The sequence below is a fragment of the Corapipo altera genome, unplaced genomic scaffold, assembly GCF_003945725.1.
Source record: "Corapipo altera isolate COAL_440 unplaced genomic scaffold, ASM394572v1 92, whole genome shotgun sequence".
Taxonomy (NCBI): Eukaryota; Metazoa; Chordata; class Aves; order Passeriformes; family Pipridae; genus Corapipo; species Corapipo altera.
Window position 1 is genome coordinate 1,173,413 of NW_020884994.1, and position 20,922 is coordinate 1,194,334.

At 49.8% G+C, this 20,922-nt stretch overlaps 1 long non-coding RNA gene across 1 annotated transcript in view; it reads right to left on the bottom strand.

The window, feature by feature from the left end:
* Positions 1 to 9,332, bottom strand: part of LOC113958352 — a 29,119-nt gene extending 19,787 nt beyond the window's left edge. The window contains exon 1 of the long non-coding RNA XR_003531491.1: positions 9,322 to 9,332. This is a non-coding gene — a long non-coding RNA (uncharacterized LOC113958352). The remainder of the gene's footprint in view (positions 1 to 9,321) is intronic.
* Positions 9,333 to 20,922: the final 11,590 nt, after the last annotated feature.

Sequence of the window (20,922 nt, forward strand, 5' to 3'; positions counted from 1 at the left end):
AGCAACTTACTGCCAGTTCAGCTCCTGCACTCTTTGATCAGAAGTACTGGGTGAGTCTGTGGTACCAGGGAGCATCAGGAGGGAGAACTCCCCTGGCCTGCACATCACACCCCTGCCTGGCCTTTGGCCCTGGGATGTCCCCAGCTGAGGGGACACCCCTTTGCCGGGGTGCGGAGAGAACCAGGGCAAGACAGGGACAGAGATCAGTTTTATTTAGGGAGAAAGAAGAAGCCCTGAAAAAATGGAGGGTTGGTTTTTAGTGTGTCCTCAGTATAACTGAGGTCTCTGGAATGTTTCACATCAGTCCCTTCTGGAACAGCCTGTGGTTGGGACGTTCATCACACACCTACAAGAGCAAATTCCAGTTCCTGCTTCAAATGAAGCTCAGCTGTGACGTGAGCTGGACGTGCCTTTGCTACTGCCCAGACCTCTGGGTTATTCTGGAGTGATTAATCCCCTTATCCCCTCCACACCCTCCCAGAGACACCTTTTTTGGACCTTTTTTGACAAGCAAACACTGGAGCAGCAACAGTTTCCTGTGTGAAGAATCCCAGTTGCTTCCAGTCCCCACCCAAAGGCCTGGGCAGACAAAGGAAATGCCATCTCCTTTGCCAGAGAGGACAAAGAGATGTGGCCAGAGCAGAGGTGGGAGTCCTGGCCTCCAGATGCTTCACCAATTGCTCAACCACAAGCCAACCATTCATGCAGAAGATGGGAAGGCTTCAAAGCACAACTGCTGATGCTGAGCATTCATGAGATGCCTTCACGCCCTCCTTTTTAATTGGATGCAACGAGCACTTGGGGAGAATCCTTATATTTATCTGCTTTTATTGGCTCCAGAATTCCCAGAACACCACAGAACTGCCAGGACACTGTTGCCTGGCTGCTGGGTGCAGTTATCTGCGGGGCCCAGGGCTGATAAGAAAACTGGAATAAAAAGGTGCAGGTGAGGAACATGCACTGCTCTGCTGCCCCTTCCCTGCTCAGAAGGTGCTTTTCTTGCCCAGGTTCTGTGTAGGGAGGGGAGGTGGGGAGGGTCTGCTGTCTCTTCCCCTTGGAACAGGGGACATCCCACAGTGCAGGACACATCCCATGGTGAGTCTCCTGCTGCCAGGCAGCAAGAGGGAAGGAGGGCTCAGCGCCTGTGGGATGTGAGTCCAGCAGTCCCATCATCCTGGCCCTGCACTCCCTGTGTCTCCTCTCTTCACTGTGCAGCAGCTCCCCAGGGCTTTCTCTGCCCTTGTCAGGACATCAGACATTGCCAGAGAGCATCATCCCCGTGGCTGCTGCCCAGCCCTTCCAGACACTTCTGAGAAGACAAGTAATGAACACATTTGGCATCAGCAAATTGCCCAAACAGTGTCCCTTTGTCTGAGGAGCTGCTGGCAGGGGGCACAGTGGGGACTCCTCCAAGGCAGCTGCCGAGTGACTCTGATTAATTCTTTTGGGCAGGTGCCACGGGCAAGTGAGTCCCTGTGTCACCCTCCAGAGCCAGCCTGTCTGGCAGGAGAGAGGAGCCAGGCCCTGCAGGCTGGTAGGGATGATCTGCAGCCAGGATCAGCTGCTCGCTGCCCTCTGCCTCTGCCCCTCCTGGGCTGCTGCTCCCACAAGTTCACACTGTTGGCTGAAGTTCCTGCAGGGGACAAAACCTCTGTCATTGCAGCTCTGCAGGCCTGGAGGCACGTTGGTTTAGAACAGAGGTGAAAAGGTCACAGAGGTGGAAAGCACAGATGAAGAGCTGAGCCTTGGCTGCAGACACCTCCCAGGCTGGACCGGGGGCCCTCGGAGCTCCGGCAGCAACGGCAATGGGTGAAAAGGGAGGAAGAAAGTCATCTTTGCTTCTCATTTTCACTCTACTGAGGACAACTAAATATCACAGCAGCTGGTCACCCACTGAGCAGCTCTTGGCACAGCCCAGGGTGGTGTGTGGGACAAGCTCTCAAACAGACTGAGAAAAAATGGGAAAAGTGTGGACGGGTGGAGAACAGGCAGTGAAGTCCTTTGCTGTTATAGAGCCATTGATTCTTCCTTCATTAAATCAAGAAGTCCCACACTAGAGCCTCCACACTCCCCCTCCCTGCAGAGGCTCGTGGTTCTCCTCCCCTCCAGGCCTTACCCTGGCAGTGGGAATGGAAGGGGGGGATTTCTTTTACCCCAATCAGGAGCCTGAGCCCAGGTTTGGTTTTCAGCCCTGAGGGGTTCAGGCCTTGCCTTTGTGAAAGGAGCAGCAATAAAAGGCCAGATCCTGTTCTGGAGACAGCAGGCACAGGAGCTGGGGCAGTGCATGTTGGGGCTGGGGAGAACAGTGCTGGGCACCTCGAACTCTTGGTTCAGTTCTGGGCCCCTCATGACAAGAAGGACTTTGAGGGGCTGGAGCGTGTTCAGGGAAGGGAAGGGAGCTGGGGAAGGGACTGGAGCAGCAGGAGCAGCTGAGGGAGCTGGGGGGGGCTCAGCCTGGAGAAAAGGAGGCTCAGGGGGGACCTTCTGGCTCTGCAACCCCCTGACAGGAGGGGGGAGCCGGGGGGGGTGGTGGGGGGTCGGGCTCTGCTCCCAGGGAACAAGGGACAGGACAAGGGATAATGGCCTCAAGTTGCTCCAGGAGAGGTTCAGGTTGGATATTTGGGAAAATTTCCCTGAGAGAGTGGTCAAGCACTGGCAGAGCTGCCCAGGGCAGTGGTGGAATCACCGTCCTTGGAGGGGTTTAAAGGATGTGTGGATGTGGCACTTGGGGACATGGTCAGTGGGACACTGGCAGTGCTGGGGAACTGTGGGACTCAAGAATCTTTAAGGTCCTTTCCAATCTAAATGATTCTGTGACTTTGTACAACAAACTCAACCCAGTCTGGACAACCTCAGTCCAAGGTTCACAGAACTAAGGAATGAACTTTGCAAACCTCTGGTGATCACTCCCAGGTATTTATGGAGAATTAGGTGGGAGCCCAGTATCATCCAGGGCTTCCTGAACCTCAGCTGAAGGGCTCGAGCACAGCAGAGAACCAGGCTGGGCCATTCTGGGTTCCCATGGTGACAGTAGAGACTCCACAGCCTTCAAAAACAGTTGGGAAAACCTGACATTAAAGCTGAGGAGACAGTGGACTCCAAAGGGGATATGGCAGAAGAGGAGAAGGAACAAACAGCACATCAACACCAGTCTGGGATCCAGGCTGTTGAAATGAAGAGCCCAGTGGTGTCATGGATGCAGCCAAGGAGTCCCCATCCACAAGGGAATTGCTGTTATCCTGCCACTGCAAGAAGCCCATGAGCTCACTTCAGTTTTTCCTTCAAAACACAGTGTAAAGGAAAAATCTTCCCATTAGAGAAAAACATTGAGTGTAAAATGCCAGAATTAACTCCATTACCTCAGCACAAAAAGTTCAATAAAGCAATTTTTTCCAAAATTATGTATTTTGATTGCAAAAAAAAAAAATCTTGGACATCATTATTAACAGATTTTTTAAAACTAAAATAGACTTTGAGAAATGAGATTTTGTCACATTCCATATGTTTTCAGAGTCTATTTTCAATTATACATGAAGAATTAAATTAATTGAACTTCCCCAAAACTATTTCTCAGCATTCACCTACAAGGAGTTGCTGAGCTCTGAGCCATGTGGCCAAGGAACATCAAGCTGTGACCCGGAGCTTCAAATCCAAGGATTTGAAATTGAAATCCAAGGATCCTTTCTGCCAAAGGAGCAGAAGAGAACAAATCCAGGAACTGCAGAAGATCCCAAATGCTAAATGACACTCAAAGGATGAAACTCTGTAGTTCCAGTTCCCATGGGAAGGACAAGAAACTGGTGTGGGATGGAGAAAGGAGCCCTCCAGACATCGTCCTGGAATGAGATGGGAGCAGAGCTGAGCTGTGGTTTCTCTGGGTTTAGCTCATTTTTCTGTGTCTGAGAATTTTCCTGCAGCTTCCTCTGAGCCCAGACTGATCCCAGGGCCTGGCTGTGGAGGCAGGGACAGGCAGCTCGAATTTGCTGGGACACCTCCCCAACCTCCCTCACTCCAGAGGCAAAGACAGCTTTCCCAGGATGCTGAGGGAAGGCTGCACCTCCCTGCCCATGCCAGGAGCTGCAGCAGGGCAGGGGTGCCCATGCCAGCTTGGCTGTCCAGGCTGGGTTCTGCACCCAAACTGTGCAACAGTGGGTCACACTGAGGCTCTGCAGGCTGCACATCTGGGCTCTGCTGGCTTTAAACAAAAATAAAAGGCTTGCCACCATGGGAATGTTATTTGCCTTTAATTAATTTCTTTAATTGCTTGCTGATTTATTTGTTCAGATACTTGTCCAGTGTCTGAAGTCACCCAGAGAAGCTGTGGCTGCCCCAGCCCTGGAAGTGCCCAAGGCCAGGTTGGACAGGGCTTGGAGCAACCTGGGACAGGGAAAGGTGTCCCTGCCCATGGCATGGGTGGGACTGGGTGAGCTTGGAGGTCCCTTACAACCCAAACCATTCCATGGCTCTGTGATTCCACTATTTAAGTCCCAATACTGGCACTTGCAGGAGATTCTCCTCCTTCCCTCCCTGCTGTGCTGTGTCCTCAGCAGAGTGCTGGTGATGCCCTCTGCAACTGCAGGGCAGGAACACTGCAGGTTTGTGGGGTTTGAGTCCTACACAGGTCTGGGTTTATCTTTGTGTTTTGAGATCCATGGGGACAGCCTGAGCTGGGATGGAAGATGTTATGGAATAAGTCCTAGAATCCTGGAATCACAGACTGGTTTGGTTGGATGTGATGTTAAAGCTCATCCAGTCCCTCCCCCTGCCATGCATAGGGACACCTCCCACTAGCCCAGGATGCTCCAAGCCCTGTCCAACCTGGCCTTGGACACTTCCAGGGATTCCAGGGGCAGCCACAGCTTCTCTGGGCAACCTGTGCCAGGGCCTCCTCACCCTCACAGAGAACAATTTCTTCCCAATATCCCATCTATCCCTGCCCTCTGGCAGTGGGAAGCCATTCCCTGTGTTCTGTCCCTCCATCCCTTGTCCCCAGTCCCTCTCCAGTCTCTTGGAGCCCCTTTAGGACAGGGACTCACTCATGAGTCCTCCTGGCCCTGGTGTGACCCCTCTGAGAAGAGTTTCCTGTTTGAGTTGATGGATTCCGAGCTCATATGGTGGTAAAGAAGCCACACACCTGCAAAAGAGTCAGGTTTAACACCAGTAAACATGATAGTAAAGAGTCCTGGACCGGCTCTAGCAAGAAATTTCCACTTGCCCAGGGAGAGAAATGAAGTGTTTTATCAAAGGACCCACCTTCCTGCATGGGAAATGGATGTGGAAGGACAACCCTCCCTTGGGACACAAGGATTGGTGCCCCCAGCACCCATCATAGCAACAGAAACAACTGCTGAGCAGGATGTTTGAAGGATTAGGGATTGAGTAAAACTGTTGGAAATCTTACAAAAACCCACATTTTTTTCTCTTGCAGACAAGGAGAATATTGCAACTCAGTGTCTCATGCTTGTGCTTTCTGCCAACATGCACAAAGGTCTTACTCTGTTGCCTGAAAATGAAGAAAAAACAGCATTCTCTGGAAACTCCTGTTTCCCAGCTCCAGAGCCTCAGCCCTTGCTGGCAATGAACCACTGAGATCCTTCTGATCCTCCCAGACTGTGACCTGCCCTGTCTGACACCTCTTCCTAAACCCCTGCTGGCCTGCCAACAGCTGCCTCCAACCTTCTCTTCTCTTCTCTCTTTCTTCTCCTCTCTTCTCTTCTCCTCTCTTCTCTTCTCTCCTCTTCTCTTCTCTTCTCCACTCTGTCCTCTCCGACCCTCTCCTCTCTTTTTCCATTTTATGGCTGCACTCAGTGACCTTAAATGTCTTTTATCCCCGAACTAATTCTCTGATTGCCCTGCTCAGTTTATTTCTCCTGTCCAGCAGCTCCTCAGCTCTCTGGTAGCTCCTAGGAGTGCTTTGTTTGAGTCCTGTCATCATTGTTGTGGTCTCAGCTAATTACACTTTTATTTTTCTTACCTTCTCCGAGGCTCTTTAAGCTCTTGGCTCATTTGCATCCCACACTTGGTGCTCCCAGCAAAGCCCAGCTGGTGCCAAGCTCAGGAACACACACGTCACCGGGCTCTGAGCTCACACTTGCAACCCAGATTAATCTGCCTTAAAAAATGAAGCACAGGAGCTGCTTTTTGGGCCAGAAATCCATGAGGCAACACTAATTCACACGGGGGGAGTTACTGGCTGGTCAACATGGCCACAGATGTAAAACTGTGAGGAAATTTCTGAATTTCTTGAAATAACCTCATGCTCTGCTCCAGCACAAGTGCTGGGCCCAAGCCCCCAGTCAGTCCCATGATGGCACTCCCTGCTTGGCTTTGGGAGGAAAAGCCACAGGTTAATTACAAATGTCTTCTCTAAATTTATTTTTATAGATAAATATATAAAATAATGAAAATATATAAAATAATAGAAAAATATAAAACAATAAATTTATATATATAAAAATTTATATATTAGATATGTATAAATTTATATAAAACATATATTATAAATTATTATTGTGAGGTTTATAATCTCTGATATCGCCCTTTATAGAAAACTGTTACTCACACAGATAATGACACCTATGACATGGGAATGCCCCATCACTGTGAGCTTTGCAGAGCTGGGAAAATTGTGTCTACAGTAAGCACAGGGCAAAAGTTCTCATTTTTATGGGGTTTAATACTTTTTATGATGTGCCAGTAGCTGGAGCTGGGAGTTTGAGGGCTTCAGAGCAGCCTGGAAGCTGCTTCTGTGGGCTCTGTCCTGCCCATAAGGAATATTGGCCAGAGAGACTCAGCAGGAATTAAGTCCTTTTTCAGGATACAAAGCCATTCCTGGACAAACTGCCTGGTGTCCTGGGCCTGGGGAACAGCAAGGCAAGGTTCTCCAGTGCTCAGGACATGACTGGATGTGGCACTAAGTGCTCTAGTCAAGTTGACAAGGTGGGGATTGGTCAAAGGTTGGACTTGATGATCTTGGAGGTGTTTTCCAACCTTAATGACTCAACAGTTCTAAGGCAAGCCCAGCAGAAGATAGATAACAGTGGCTCCTGCAGATTTAAGATGGTGATTTAATTTCCTTTTTGCTACTAAAGAGAAAATCCCAGTCATTAAATGCACAGAAGGAAATGTGAAAATGCCCCTGCTGAGCAGGGTGGAGCTGGTCCCTGGGGGTTTCACACCAGGCTGGGGGCAAAACCAGCTGAAGGGACTCAATTCTTTTTTGAATATCTAGATGTCATGGAGATGCTTCAAGTTACAACATTTGACAAGTGGGTTTCCCTCCCAGTTAACACCTTGGCCTTGTGCATTCAGTTATAAACGAGGAGGTGCCAAGACTTGTATTGTCCATGTGCAACCAGCTGTTTGGAGCCTGATCCCAGCCCAGACCCCAAAGGACTCCCCAGTCCCTCTCTCACCATCTCTGTTGCTCAACAGAAGAGTCAGCAGAGGTGTCAACCCACCACAAAACACCCCAAGGAAGTGACACTGGGGCTCTGTCACCCAGTGGAAGTCTCCCTGCCCACGGCAGGGGTTGGAATAAGATGGGCTTTAAGGTCCCTTCCAACCCCAACCATCCTGTGACTCTGTGACATTCTGCTCCTGGATGAAGCTCCAAAGGACATTGATTGTCCTCTGTGTTTGCCACATGTCCACAGCCAAAGGATCCATGGAAGAACTCCTCAGCAAGCCAAGCAAATCCTCCAGACAAAGTTGCTGCCCATGGGGCAACAACAGCATTTCTTCATCACTTCTTTGCAGGAAAGCTAAACTGCTAAAATGATAAATAACAGCAGTGTCTGTTATCTAGTATTATTTATTATTATTCTGAGGGTAAGTAGACCCTTTATCTGACTACACCAAATACTAACTGCTCCAAAAGTTCCGTCCCCACCAGTGGAACCCACCTTTCCTTAGTGCCAGCATTCCAGAAACCACAAAATAACAATGAGTGATGCTGCCAGTGTGAAGGAATAAGGGGATTTAGGCACAGAGTCCATGCTCACAAAGGGGACTAACTGATTGAGGAGGAACTTGGACTTGATTGCAGTCTATAATTAGGCAGAGGGAAAGCAGAGAGGACCAGCAGGTCTCTGAGGATGGCAGGGAGACCCAAACAACAGCTGCTGGAAGTTGAGACAAGGAACCACTGGCACAGCTTTGGATTCTCCCTCACTTGGAGGCTTTGGGTACAATCAGGACACCTTTCTGCACAACCCACACCACTGAAATTCTCTTTATTACCCTCCTGCAAATTCACTGAGCATCAGAAACATGTTTCAAAACCTGACAGTGAAGAGATTGCATTTCACTGTTACTGGGATGCTTCTGCTCAGGCCAATGGTGGTGCTGGGGATGTTTCTGACCCTGAACTCCTTCATTCCCAAAACTCTTTCCTCTGCTACATGGACAGGACTGTGGCAGCCTGAGGCATAACCTTGTCCCTACCACCTACAAATTGGCTTTTTCTAGGTAATGCCTGTGACTTTTACACTTTAAACCTTGAAGTGGAGGAGGTTGAATGTAAATTTAATCTATAGGACAGATGCTAAAAAGTGCAGCAGCATTACCTCTGCCAACAGCATAGGCTGTGTCTTGGCTTAAATTAGGCTAAATAACAGAAAAGAGAATAGTTGGAAAAATGGCACATGTGTCAGAAGAGAAAAAGAGGTTGGGACTTCCCCAAAGTGCAGACAGAAAATTAATTCCAACTGCAGGTAACAAATTAGGTGTATCTGCTTGTCTTGTGTGAGAGAGATTCACAGCAGTGATGTGACAAGGAAAGAAGAGCCACAGAGCTCCTCCTGCCCTCAGCTGCACCTGAAATCTGCTCCCAATCCTCATTAAAACCTGCAACAGGATGAGTTTTAGCATAGGAAGGCTGAGCTCTTCTTGGGGGTGGCAGAAATGGAGCTTCTGTCTAAGCTGTTATTGTGTATCTCATGAGTGATACGATTTGTACACACTAATTAATCAAATCCTATCTAGTCCAGCCTTTTTTGTTCAGTTGTGGTTCTAAATAACCAGCTTTTAACCTCAATGTCCAAGGTGTTACTGTGGATGTCTTGCTTTAAGTGAGGACAAGGGCACAGCCAGCAAGGAGGGGACAAGTGACAATGGCCTTTGGAGAGTTAAAAGCAGTGGAACATCTCCTGGGCTGGCACTTTGGAGAGTTCAATGCAATGGAACATCTCCTGGGCTGGCACAGCATCTGGGCAGAGCCTGAGCTCTCTGACAAAGTTGCATTTGTGTGGTTCTGTGTGACAGCAGCAGTGTGGAGTTTGGGTCCCTGCAGCTCTCCCACCACAGGGCCCAGCTGGTCACGGGCTTCTGGGCCTGGTCCCTCACCCAGGCTCAGTCCTGCCATGGGCAGTGCCAGGTCACCCACAGGGATCATCCATCAGCTCCTCAACATCTCCAGCTCCTGGCTGGAGGTTCAGCCTCAGAAACCATTCCCAAGTCATTCCCAAACCAAACTAAACCATTTCCACTCCCATGCACTGATGACCAAACCCTGGGAAGCCAAGCCATGGCCTGGTTTCCCCAGGGTAGGTGATGTGGAACAGCTGGGACATCCCCAGGGAGGTGTCAGCTGTGGGGGATTGTCCTCAGCAGCTGCCCTGAGCAGACCAGACTCCTGATCTCCACCATCAGTGGAACATATTCCTGTGGCCTATCCTGCATTTTTTCCTCCTCAAACCAACTTCTTGCTGCCCCTCTCTGAAGAAGTGCAGCTCCAAATCGCACTGGGATCATGAGGCATCAAATCTGCAGAACTGTTTTCTCACATTCTTGCCTATTTTAATTGTTCATTTTAACCACAGCTGGTTCTGAGCTGGAGAAACAGTGGCACCATCTTGGTGAGTGCAGAAATATATATCTCTGTATATAAAATATATATATATATATGATATATGATATATATATAATCATATATATCATATATATCATATATGTAATATATTACATATATGAGATATATACATATATTCCCACACTCACCAAAGTGGTGCCATATATATGTTTATATATAATATATATATTATATATATTGTGTTTTATATATATCATGACTAGGCTTTGCAAATGAAGATTTGGGAACTTTATATATATATTTTTTATATATATATATGTATGTATGTATGTATGTATGTATTCCAGACCCACAGAGCACCTTCCATGTGCACTGCATCCAATTTTCTTGAAAGTAAGGAAAAATGCCGAAAAAATACAGCCAGCTAATAATGAATGATGAGGAGGAGAACTAATCTCCAGGTGGAGATTTTCATGGCAGCACCTTTTTGTGTCCCTCCACAGACCAGGAGCAGTGGGATAAATCCACCCCAGGACCCCCAAGGTCCAAGTCTGACCAGGAGCCTTCCTGGGTTTAGCGCTACTCCCACCATCAGAGCAGCTCCAAGGAGGTCCAAGAACCGTGGTGGGATCTCTGCTGCTCTTCAGCTTTCCATGAGGGATGGCTGAGAGCCCAGGAATGACTGGAGTCCTCTGGGCTGAGGGCAGTGCTGCCTTCTGGAAAGGGAGGCCCTGTCAGCTGTGTGACTAAAAGAGGATTTAAAGGCAGAAGAATGTGTTTACCTGAAAACATCAGTTTGTAATAATGGAACGAAGTTACAGAAATATAAACCAATAAAACACGTTCTTACATTTGCATGCATAATGAAGGAATGTCCTTAACAGAACTTGTGTGTCAGTCAGTCTGTAAAAGTGGCCAAAAACTCTGACATAATTTCTGGGCTGGCAGAAGTTGGAGAAGAGGAGAGGAGAGGGGAGGGGAGGTCCCACAGGATTTCATGATTATGTCATGAGAGTTTCAGCTTTTTTGAATGAAGTGCAAATAAAAGTATTTATTAGGAAGAAACAGCAGAGCAAGAGTTGGAAAAATGGTATTCATTGATAAACAGGGGCACAATCAATCAGCCAGGTCAGCACTCAGGAATGTGCATTTTCATGAAGCCCACAGAGCTGTTGAGTCACCAGGGAAGGAGGAGAGGGTGGGATCAGCTCAGTAACTGGAGGCCTTTCTTCCCAAGAAGTCTCAAATCCCCTGAAATGACCTCTGAACTGAAATGATGAAACCCCCAACAGGGAGACAAGCAAGGCCTGGTTTGTTCAGGCATCTCCTCAAAAGATGCCAATCAAGAGATGTCCTCTCCTGGAGCCACAGTCCAGCATCACTCCTGGTTTCCCTGCCCTTCTGCACCAGGATGCCTCCATATCTCTGGATTTCAGAGACAGCAGGACATGGCAAGAGGCAAAATTCAGGGGAGGTCCTAAAAGCAGAAGTTCAGAGCCACAAGGTCAAGATGTAAAACACCAAATGAAGCTGAGGACAGCCAGGAAAACTGGCAGCATTTCCTTGTGGTTCAGGCCCTCCCAGTGCAGCTTTAGTTATTCCATCCTGCTGTGCTGGATGCAGTAACAAGGGGAATTTTACAGCTGCAGAACTCAATTTGGAAGGTAGCAACTCAACTATTGGGCTGTCCCGTGGGGACAGTCAGTGTGTTAATTCAACTTCAGGTTTGACCTAAAGAGCATTTTAACCAACACTAACCTTGGGAATTGAAATGTAGTAAAATTTTCTGAAAAAGCACCTGCACATTGGCTGTGCTTCCTTCTCAGCCACATCTTTCCAGGAACAGCCACCAACCTTCTGGCCAGGGCCTGACCATGAATTAAAGCCACACTGCATTTCCAGGCCCATGGATCCCTCCTGGGTACACCTGAGACCTCACCTGCAGCTTGCCCAGGGGTTCAAGGGGACATATCAGGATAAATCTCATGCTGAACCTTCTTTCTGCTGTTCCCTGACTGAGGAAGGTCTAAGGGTTTGGGAGGCACAGTCTCTCCACATCCTCTTTGGTTCTTTCGTAATCTCTTGGACATTTCAGCAGTTCTCAGAGTTTAGCTATCAGTGAAGAGCTAAAGTATCACACAAAGGCTCAAAAACACCTCCCCTACCCCAAACCCTCTGTGTTTAACCCTTTATGATTTACTATCAACACAGTTTCTAACTGGTGGGCTCTTCAGGTTGCTGGGATGGGATATGGATGTGACAGGGGTGGTCTTTTTCCTTTCTTTTTGTGTGGATGTAGCCAGGTCTCCCTCCAGTAAGGGCAAGGGAAGTATGGACAGGAAGCTCAGAATTTGGATTTGGGCTGAGACCAGTGATGGGAGAGCAACTGGGCTTCCTGGTGCCTCCAGGGGTGCAGTGAGAGAGGGCTGGCTGGCTGATCCCACAAAGCATCAGAGCAGGGTGAGGAGATCCCTGCGTTGCAGGAGCAGCTGAAACAGGACCTGCCACCCACAGCACTGCCAAAGAGGGTCTGAGAATCATGGAATCACAGAATCATGGAATGGTTTGGGTTGGAAAGGGCCTTAAAGACCACCTTGTCCCACCCCCTGCCATAAGCAGGGACACCTTCCACTAACCCAGGTTGCTCCCAGCCCTGTCCAACCTGGCCTCTTGTAGGCACAGGTTGAAGACACAGTGACTGGGAGAGTGGGTCCCTTGAACCAAGAGCTGCTGTTCTCAACCCCTTCTCCCTCTGACACAACAACCTCACCTCCAGCAGGAACCCTGGTACAATCAGCTGCTGTGCAGATGCAGAGGTGACTTTATTCTCCCACATTCATCTCTCTCTCCAAACTCCATTTGTTCCTTTCCAAAGCCTGGGCTCACTGTGAAAACCACATTTAATTTCTTTTCCTCCTGACTGAACATGAGCACAAATCCTATGAGAAGAGGCTGAGGGAGCTGGGGGGGGCTCAGCCTGGAGAGGAGGAGGCTCAGGGGAGTGAGCTGAGAGGGGCTTCAGTCATGATCCTGAATGGGAACCAGTTCTAAATTTGAGACCCTCCTCTGGGCCAGCTGAAGAGGTTGACCAAAGCTTCAAGCCACATATGCCACCCTAAGGAGGATTTGAGGATCTTTGGAGTTGTCTCTAGTTTTCCTACATGGAAAGAGTAAAAGACAATCAGGAGTTGAACTTGGATGATCCTCATGGGTCTCTTCCAACTCGGGATATTCCATTCTGTGGTTCCATGATTCCATGGTTGTGGTGGCTCACAATGGGTGTGGGTAAAGCAGGTCTCCAGGCTGTGGCAACCCTGAGGGGCAGCAGCTTTCAGAGGATCCTGCTGACCTGGGCAGAGCTGCAGGTGTTGGAGCAGAGCAGAGCTTTGATTCAGTCTCAGCCAGATGGAGATTTTCAGGTAAGAGCAAATAGTGCAACTGGGCAGAAGGGAAGACACTGAAAAAATCAGCTGATGGAGAAGGAGTGTGATGGAGGTGATGGACCGAAGGCCTTTCCACAGGCTTTGAGTTCCAGAGTAATGGAGCAGCTCCAGCTGGGGTTTATCTCCCTGAGCAATGACTGCAAAGGATGGAAGTTCTGAGAAGAGCTGCCTTTGCAGTGTGGGCTTGTGCTCCCTGAGGGCAAGGAGCTCGAGGTACCATCAGGTCCCAGCCTTGCTGGGGGTGGGAGGGCCAGCTCTGCCCTGCTTTCCTCTGTGTGTCAGGAAGCAGTGACATGAGAGCTGAATATCCTCAAGAATGGCTGGGACAAATATTCTCTATCACCTGGGTATTTCCACATGGAATTATAGCGAAACATCATGGAGACCTAGAATCAGAGAATCATGGAATGTCCGGAGTTGGAAGGGATGCACAAGGATCACAGAAATCCAATTCCTGGCCCTGCACAGACAACCCCAGTAATCCCCCCAGGGGCTTCAAAGGTGGGGAAGGGTCTGGAGGGGCCATATGAGGAGCAGCTGAGGGCACTTGGTGTGTGCAGCTGGAGCAGAGCAGGCTGAGGGCAGAGCTCAGTGGGGGCTGCAGCTCCTCCCAAGGGGCAGCTCCCATCTCTGCTCTGGGGGAGCAGGGACAGCAGCCAGGGAACGGCTGGAGCTGTGTCAGGGCAGGCTCAGGATGGATCTCAGGGAAAGGTTCTTCCCCCAGAGGCTGGTTGGGCACTGCCCAGGCTCCCCAGGGCAGTGGGCACAGCCCCAAGGCTGCCAGAGCTCCAGGAGGGTTTGGACAATGCTCTGAGGGCCAGGGTGGGATTGAGAATATTTGTGCCATGGAATGAGATTCAATTGAGTTGTGCCTCAAGTCCTTATTCTGGGAGAGAACCAGGAGCACTGAGGGCATGACACATCCTGTAGCAGAGACTTAAAACAGGTCAGGTGGACCAAGGCTTGAAAGAACTGATTTCTGTTCTGTCAGTGCAATCCCTGGTGCAGACACAGATGTCTGCAGGGTGAACATCTAAAGCCAGGGGAGAAAAGCTCCAGCTTTGCAGAGCTGCTCCTTCACAGTTCAGTTTACACCTGAATGATTGGTCAGGGACAAAACAATAAGTTCTTCTCTGCTGGACATCCAGGTCTCAGCGAAGTGACACACAAGAGTCAGGGACTGTCTTGGTACAAAGGGCTGACAGAGATGGACAGAGCAGCTAAAATGGCAAATCTACCCAGGAAACTTTCAGACTCTCAAGCAAACAAGTCCTTGGCCTTGCCTCTTCACCCCAAGGACAAGGATCAGAACGAGGCTCAATCCTCACATGCTGCATGTGAAGAACAGCAGGAGAGGTGACTGTGACTAATATCTGTTGAAACACTCAGGGTTTCTCAGAGATCCCCAGCCTTGGAAATGCATTATCACAGAGGAAGGTGGTTCACAACCCTCTTGGTGCCCCAGTGCTGGCTGTGGAGCAGCTGCAGAGGGGCTGAACGTGCACTCATGGCCTGGGGACACCACAGGGGCTGCTGATCCCCCACCTGATATTTGCAAACTGCAGGGTTTGATTTGCTTCTACCAACCGTGGGGAAACCCACAAACACATGAAAGAGAGACCCCTGTCTTTGTAAGACTCAGGTTTGAATGGGAAAAATATCATGGAAAGAAATGACATGGAAAGAAATGATAAAAGAATAACATGGAAAGAATATCATCATGTTCCCAAAGGGCACTTAGACCTGTGTGCCCTCAGCTCTGCAGCACTGAAGGTCCTTGGAGGCTCCTCTGCAGTCTCTACTGAAAATCCCTGAGACACTTTGCAATGAATTTGCTGCTGTTTTACATTTTGCTGGTGTAGGAGGAACTCCAGACCGGGCTATGCCAAAATTCACAGATCCACTCAACCTCTCCAGTCAACTGCAACATTGCAGTGGTGTCTCCTGTTATAAAGGGTTCCCTTCATGGGAAACCCATGGCCCTCAGCTCCCCCTGTGCCCTGTGGATTCACGTTTTAGCCAGGCAGCAGCACCGGATTCATTTGAAGAATCAGTCAAAGTAGGAAATTATTTTGCCTCGGGCCTTTGCTGAAGATCTTTCTCTTCCCTGCACTACATCCTTACAATCTGTCCCTGAACTGTGGGAGCACCACCCCACTGTCCCTTTCAAAGAGCTCCTGTCCCTGTTTTCAGGATCCCTTCCTTACACTGCAGCATCACAGTGATCCTGCTCCTGAGGACCAAAGGCAGGTCCAGGAAAGGTCCAGGGAGTGTAACCCCAAATGCTAAAAACCAGGAGAGGGTTAGGTTGGACATCAGGAAAAATTTCTTCACAGAAAGGGTTGTCAAGCCCTGGACAGCTGCCCAGGGCAGTGGTGGAATCACCAGCCCTGGAGGGATTTAAGATGTGTAGAGGTGGCACTTGGGGACCTCAGTGCTGGGGGATGGTTGGACTCGATGATCTCAGAGGGCTTTCCCAACTCTAATGATTGAGTGATTCCAAGTGAACAGCAGCAATTCCTAGCCCTGGCTGAGCTCCGGGGTGTGCTGGGATTGGGAAGTGCAGCCCAGGGAGGTGGGATTGGCTCAGGCCTGTCAGAGCTGTCTATATTTAGGTCGCCACAGGTTGGAACAAGAAAGAAGGAGATCTCTTGTTCTGCCCTTCCATGGGGTTTGCCTGGCAGTGCTGTCTGTCAAGCCTGGACTCATTTTACAGCTGCATTTAGAGCTCTGCAGCTTCTCAGGCTGGCAGTGCCTCCTCACCAGGAGCCTCTGCTGGATTTCTCAGCTGTGCTCTTCAGAGCTCTGTCTCTCTGGGTCTGGCTCAGGGACAAACTGCCCGTTGCCTCTGGGTGCCACAGCCCAGGCTGCAGCTCTGAGCTGAACACCCCTCGTTACTCTGGGCCAGCCCCTCATTTCTGGCCCTGGCCAAGGGCACAGCACGAGGCCACAGACTTATGGGGCAGTGGTACCATAGGAAGGGCTCCCTCTGTCCTGCTGCTGCACTGATGGGCTGCTCCCAGGGCAGGGTCCATCCCCTCACCTTCCCCATCCCCTCAGCTCCTCCCCTGCAGACATTCCCCAGCTGCAGCTCTGCCCCTGCTCAGCCCTGTGTGATGGGCACGGGCAGGACCCGGTGACCTGCTGGGACAGGGCTGAGCTCCCACTGATGGGCCAACCATCCTCCCTCCCAGCTCCTGCTCTCTGATATCCCACCTCTCCCCAAACCTCTCCCACTCATCCCTGCTGTGCTGGGCTGGCTCTGGCAGTGTCTGACAGCTCCTCCTCACTGGCACCCCGAGCACTCTCCACACTTTGGGGTCTCTGCCAGGACAGGGGCTCTGAGAACCAGCCCAGCCACAGCTGCTCTGCTGGTGCCCCAATATCTGGGGGATATCAATGCAGAGTTCAGCACATCCATCCATCTCCAGTGCAACAGAAGCTTGACAGAACTAAAATCTTTAATTTCTCATCAGTCTTCATAACAAAACTCTATTTTCTCCCTATTCCTCTAAGTAACCTTTAGTTATTTCCAGTCTCATACTAGCAAAGTCATTAACTTTTCTGCAGCCCTGCTTTGTCCATCTCTGTCTTCCACCTCTGTTTATTTCTCCCTCCATCCTATTTTTTATGGCAGGGTGATAAACCAGTCTGAATACTCTGGACAACAACTCTGACATTTCCCAAATTATGTCTAGAGTGTGGTGCTGTTGCCAGCACCTCAACCTTTAATTACATTTCTTGGTTTTCCCACCCTTAACTTCCAAACTAGGGACCACCAAGTCCATTCAAGGGGACTGTGAGGTAACTGGAAAGCTTTGAACAAGGAAAAAAATGTTGGCAGTAAAAGGAATTCAAAGGAATTTCTGATTGACAACTTCCCCAGTGTACATGACACGCAGAGACTGAAGTTCAGATCAGAAGAATGATTTTACTTTTAGCCTTGAATTGCACAGTAATGAAATCTCTCAACTCTTGCTGTCCCTTGAGCTGTTTCTGATGAAGCTGCACTAAAATATGTCAGTCCAAGTCATAACTGCCTATTACAGGAACTGCAGAGAAATGAAGAATCCCTTTGAGGCTCCTTACACCCTTCTCCCTTCACTCAGCAAAGATCTGGAAATCCCAACCCACTGCTCAGAGCTCTGCCCAGCTGCACTTCTTCTCTCACCCTGGGCAGGTCAGAGACCTGAGCCTTGCAATGCTGGTGGGGGCTTCCCAGGGCCCAGAGAAGGACTTGCAGGTTGTCAAAGTATTTTGGAGGAATATCAAGGCTGTAAAGTCCAAACATTCAACCAACCTTGTGGGTTCCTGCACAGGCACTGCTGGGTCACTGGGCAGGGGTGGCCTGAGCTCGTCTGTCCCGTGTCATCACATGGGATCCCCCCAGGTCCCAGGCCCAGTTCTTGCAACAAGAATTTCTGTCTTCTCATAGAATCAGAGGTTGTGGGTTGAAAGGGACCATAAAGATCATCTCATTCCACCTTCTGCCATGGGCAGGGACATCTTCCACCAGCCCAGGTTGCTCCAACCTGGCCTTGGACACTTCCAGGGATTCCAGGGGCAGCCACAGCTTCTCTGGGCAACCTGTGCCAGGACCTCCCCACCCTCACAGGGAAGGATTTTTTCCCAACATCCCATCTAAATCTAGAGTTTCTTACATTCACTTTATCTAAGTTATTTTCTTTTGGGGTTTTACAAGTGATAGTCCTTTCATTTATTTATTTATGTGTTGGTTTGTTTGTTTGTTTGTTTGCTTGTTTAAAAGTCATCTTTTCAGCTCACAGACGTGTCTGGAGCAGGCTGGGGAAAGGCTTCAAATATGTTTCCCACTTATCAAAACATTAGAACAAACATTAGGAGAGCAAGTCCCAGTGAAGGCAAGTGCTGCTCCTGGGGTTTCAGAGAAGAGCCTCTCAGAGGGTTGGTTCAGGCCCTTTGTCCTCACACTACCTGAGAAATCAGCAGTTCTGCTCCGGGTCTGGGCCAGGTCTGGGGTGCCCTGAGCTGAGTGTGGAATCCCCATCCCTGGAAGTGCTCAAAAAAAATGTGGATGTGGCACTTGAGGACGTGGTTTAGTGGTGACTGTGTTGGTGGTGCTGGTTGATGGTTGGACTTTATGATCTTAGAGGATTTCTCCACCTTTAAAAATTCTGTCATTCTATGACCAGCCCAGCTGAGCTCTTGCTCAGTCTGAGGTTTCTCCTGCCTTCCTGGGAAGAAGCACAACCTTTTCCAAAAGGCCACTTTGCCATTTCATTTCCCACACTGGGAGCTGAACAGGAACCCCTTGTCTCCTTCCCCAGACATGGAAACATCTGTCTCTTTTGCTTTTTCCCTTATCCTACAAGAAGTTTCTTTACTCTCTGCAGTGAACTCCAGTCCCAGACTGACACACCAGTTCTCCCACCCTTAAAAGACAGCTGTAAATTATAATTACCCTTCAGAATATCCCCAGAACCTGTCTCTGCCAAGGGCACCCTAATTAAGCCGTTTCTCTGAGTGCAGCTCCCTCCCCTTTGGCACACAAGGCATGATTACACTTAATTTGCTGCCTTTCCAAACTGCCATAAGAAATGGAGCTTCCAGGAATAAAACTGGCCCAGACTCTACTCCCAGTGCCCTGAACAAGACAAATGACAAGAGTCAGTACCACAGGGGGATCCTTGGGTTTCTTCCAGTAACTGATCCCTCCTGCAGCTTCCTTGTCGTTGTCTTCAGCCTCCTCAGACCTCGAGTTCTTGCTGAGCCAAGAGCTGCCTCCTCCCCTTGGCTGGTGTTGAAAGCTCTGTGTGAGACCTGGTGACAGTAATGACAAGGAAACGTTTCTAGAATAATTTTCAAGGTTTCCAATGCGTAAGTCACTGACTTGTCTCCTTCAGGATTGATGTGGGCTCAGATAATCGACACAGTTCAGGAAAAGACAAACTCGGAGCCAGATCCCCCACAGATATCAAAAGGCAGAAGATCTTTTCCTGCTCCACCACTTGATGCTGTCATTCCAAAGGTGCAGCCTGGCCCTGGTTCCCAGTGGAGCCTTGGGGCAGAATTGTCAGACAGATGCAGTAACCTCTGATGGAATTCAGGAGAGCATTAGTTGGGTGCCTCCATATAAAAAATACAGCCAGGGGTCTCCAGCGAGAGGAACCGTCCCAGGCCCTTCCCAGCTCCAGCATCCACAGACTCAGTTGTGACTCACAGCCCAACGTGCCAGGACACAGCACCTCACCCTGCAGCATCCCCCCTTCCCCTGCTGGTCTCCCACGTGGCCCTGGCTCTCCTGGATGGTTCCTGGGAGCTGACACACGTTAGTTGGAGCAGCAGAATCTTCCCCACTGGTGCCTATGGGGCTGATCTGGGCAGATCTCCTGGTGACTGTGGGGCTTCCCTCCTGTCCCTGCAGTTCCAATGCTTCATCCAAGTCCAGCTCCTTGTGTCCATGGGGATCCTGGAGTGCAGCTCCACCTCTGATGGCCCAGTGGAGTTCCCCTCTTCCAAACTGCTGCTTTGGGCTAAAAAAGAGAGAAGCAAGACACAGCTCACCCCCACAGACATCACCTGGCCACAGGCAGGGACACCTCCCACTAGCCCAGGTTGCTCCAAGCCCTGTCCAACCTGGCCTTGGACACTTCCAGGAATTCCAGGGGCAACCACAGCTTCTCTGGGCAACCTGTGCCAGGGCCTCCCCACCCTCACAGACAAGAGTTTCTTTCTAATAACTAATCTAACCCTACTCTCTGTCAGTCTGAAGCCATTCCCCCACTCTAGGCCCTTGTAAATAGTCTCTCCCCAACTTTCTTGTAGCTCCTTCAGGCACTAGAAGGCCACAGTTTGGTCACCCCAAAGCCTCTGCAGGCACCATTCCCACTGGTGGCTCAGGAACATCTGCACAGCAGCCTTTCCCACAGAGTGTGTGCTCAGGCAGGGAATTCCACCCACAGCTTTTCCATCTCACTGGGTGTCATCTCAGGACGTTCCAGACATGAGTATACATCGACATAAAGCAGCAGGACACGTTGTGAGACATGACCCAGGTTATCTCCACTGACTTGAAATATCCTTCTCTTAAATATCCATCTGTTAAACCTCCTTCAGGTCTGGGATGGTTCCTGCCCAAGTGCAGCTCCCCCAGAAGGCTCAGCCCTTCTCCAGAGGGACTCTCTGCACTGTCCCAGCTCTCAGGGGCTGCCCCAGCCCAGGGTGACCCCCCTGCTGCCACAGAGAAACATCTCCCAAAAACATAAAACAAGAGAGGAGTTGTGCTGCCCACATGGATCCTTGGGAATGGCACAGATCCTGGAGTCACAGAGCCAAAGAGCCTGGAAACCTGGAGCAGTGGGTTACAGAGCCCACCTGCCCACCTGGGACAGCGGGCTGGATGTTCTGGGTAAATTCTGGAAAACAGGGAAACACGTGGAATTCAAGCTGGTTTGCAAAACTGGCCACTCTGTGGAGCTGTTCTAGCTGAGGGAAGGTGCAAATCCCAGAGAAAGCAGCAGAAGGGCAGGGTGCAGAGGAGGCAAAGGTAGCAATACCTCTGTTTATTACATAATTCCTAGGTGATAACATGCATTTATCTCTTTTCTTCTTCCCCTGAACTTTGCCCTGTAAGCCTTCTCCAGGGCAGAATTCCAAAGTCCCAGGGCAAGTTCACTCAGGGAATGCTGT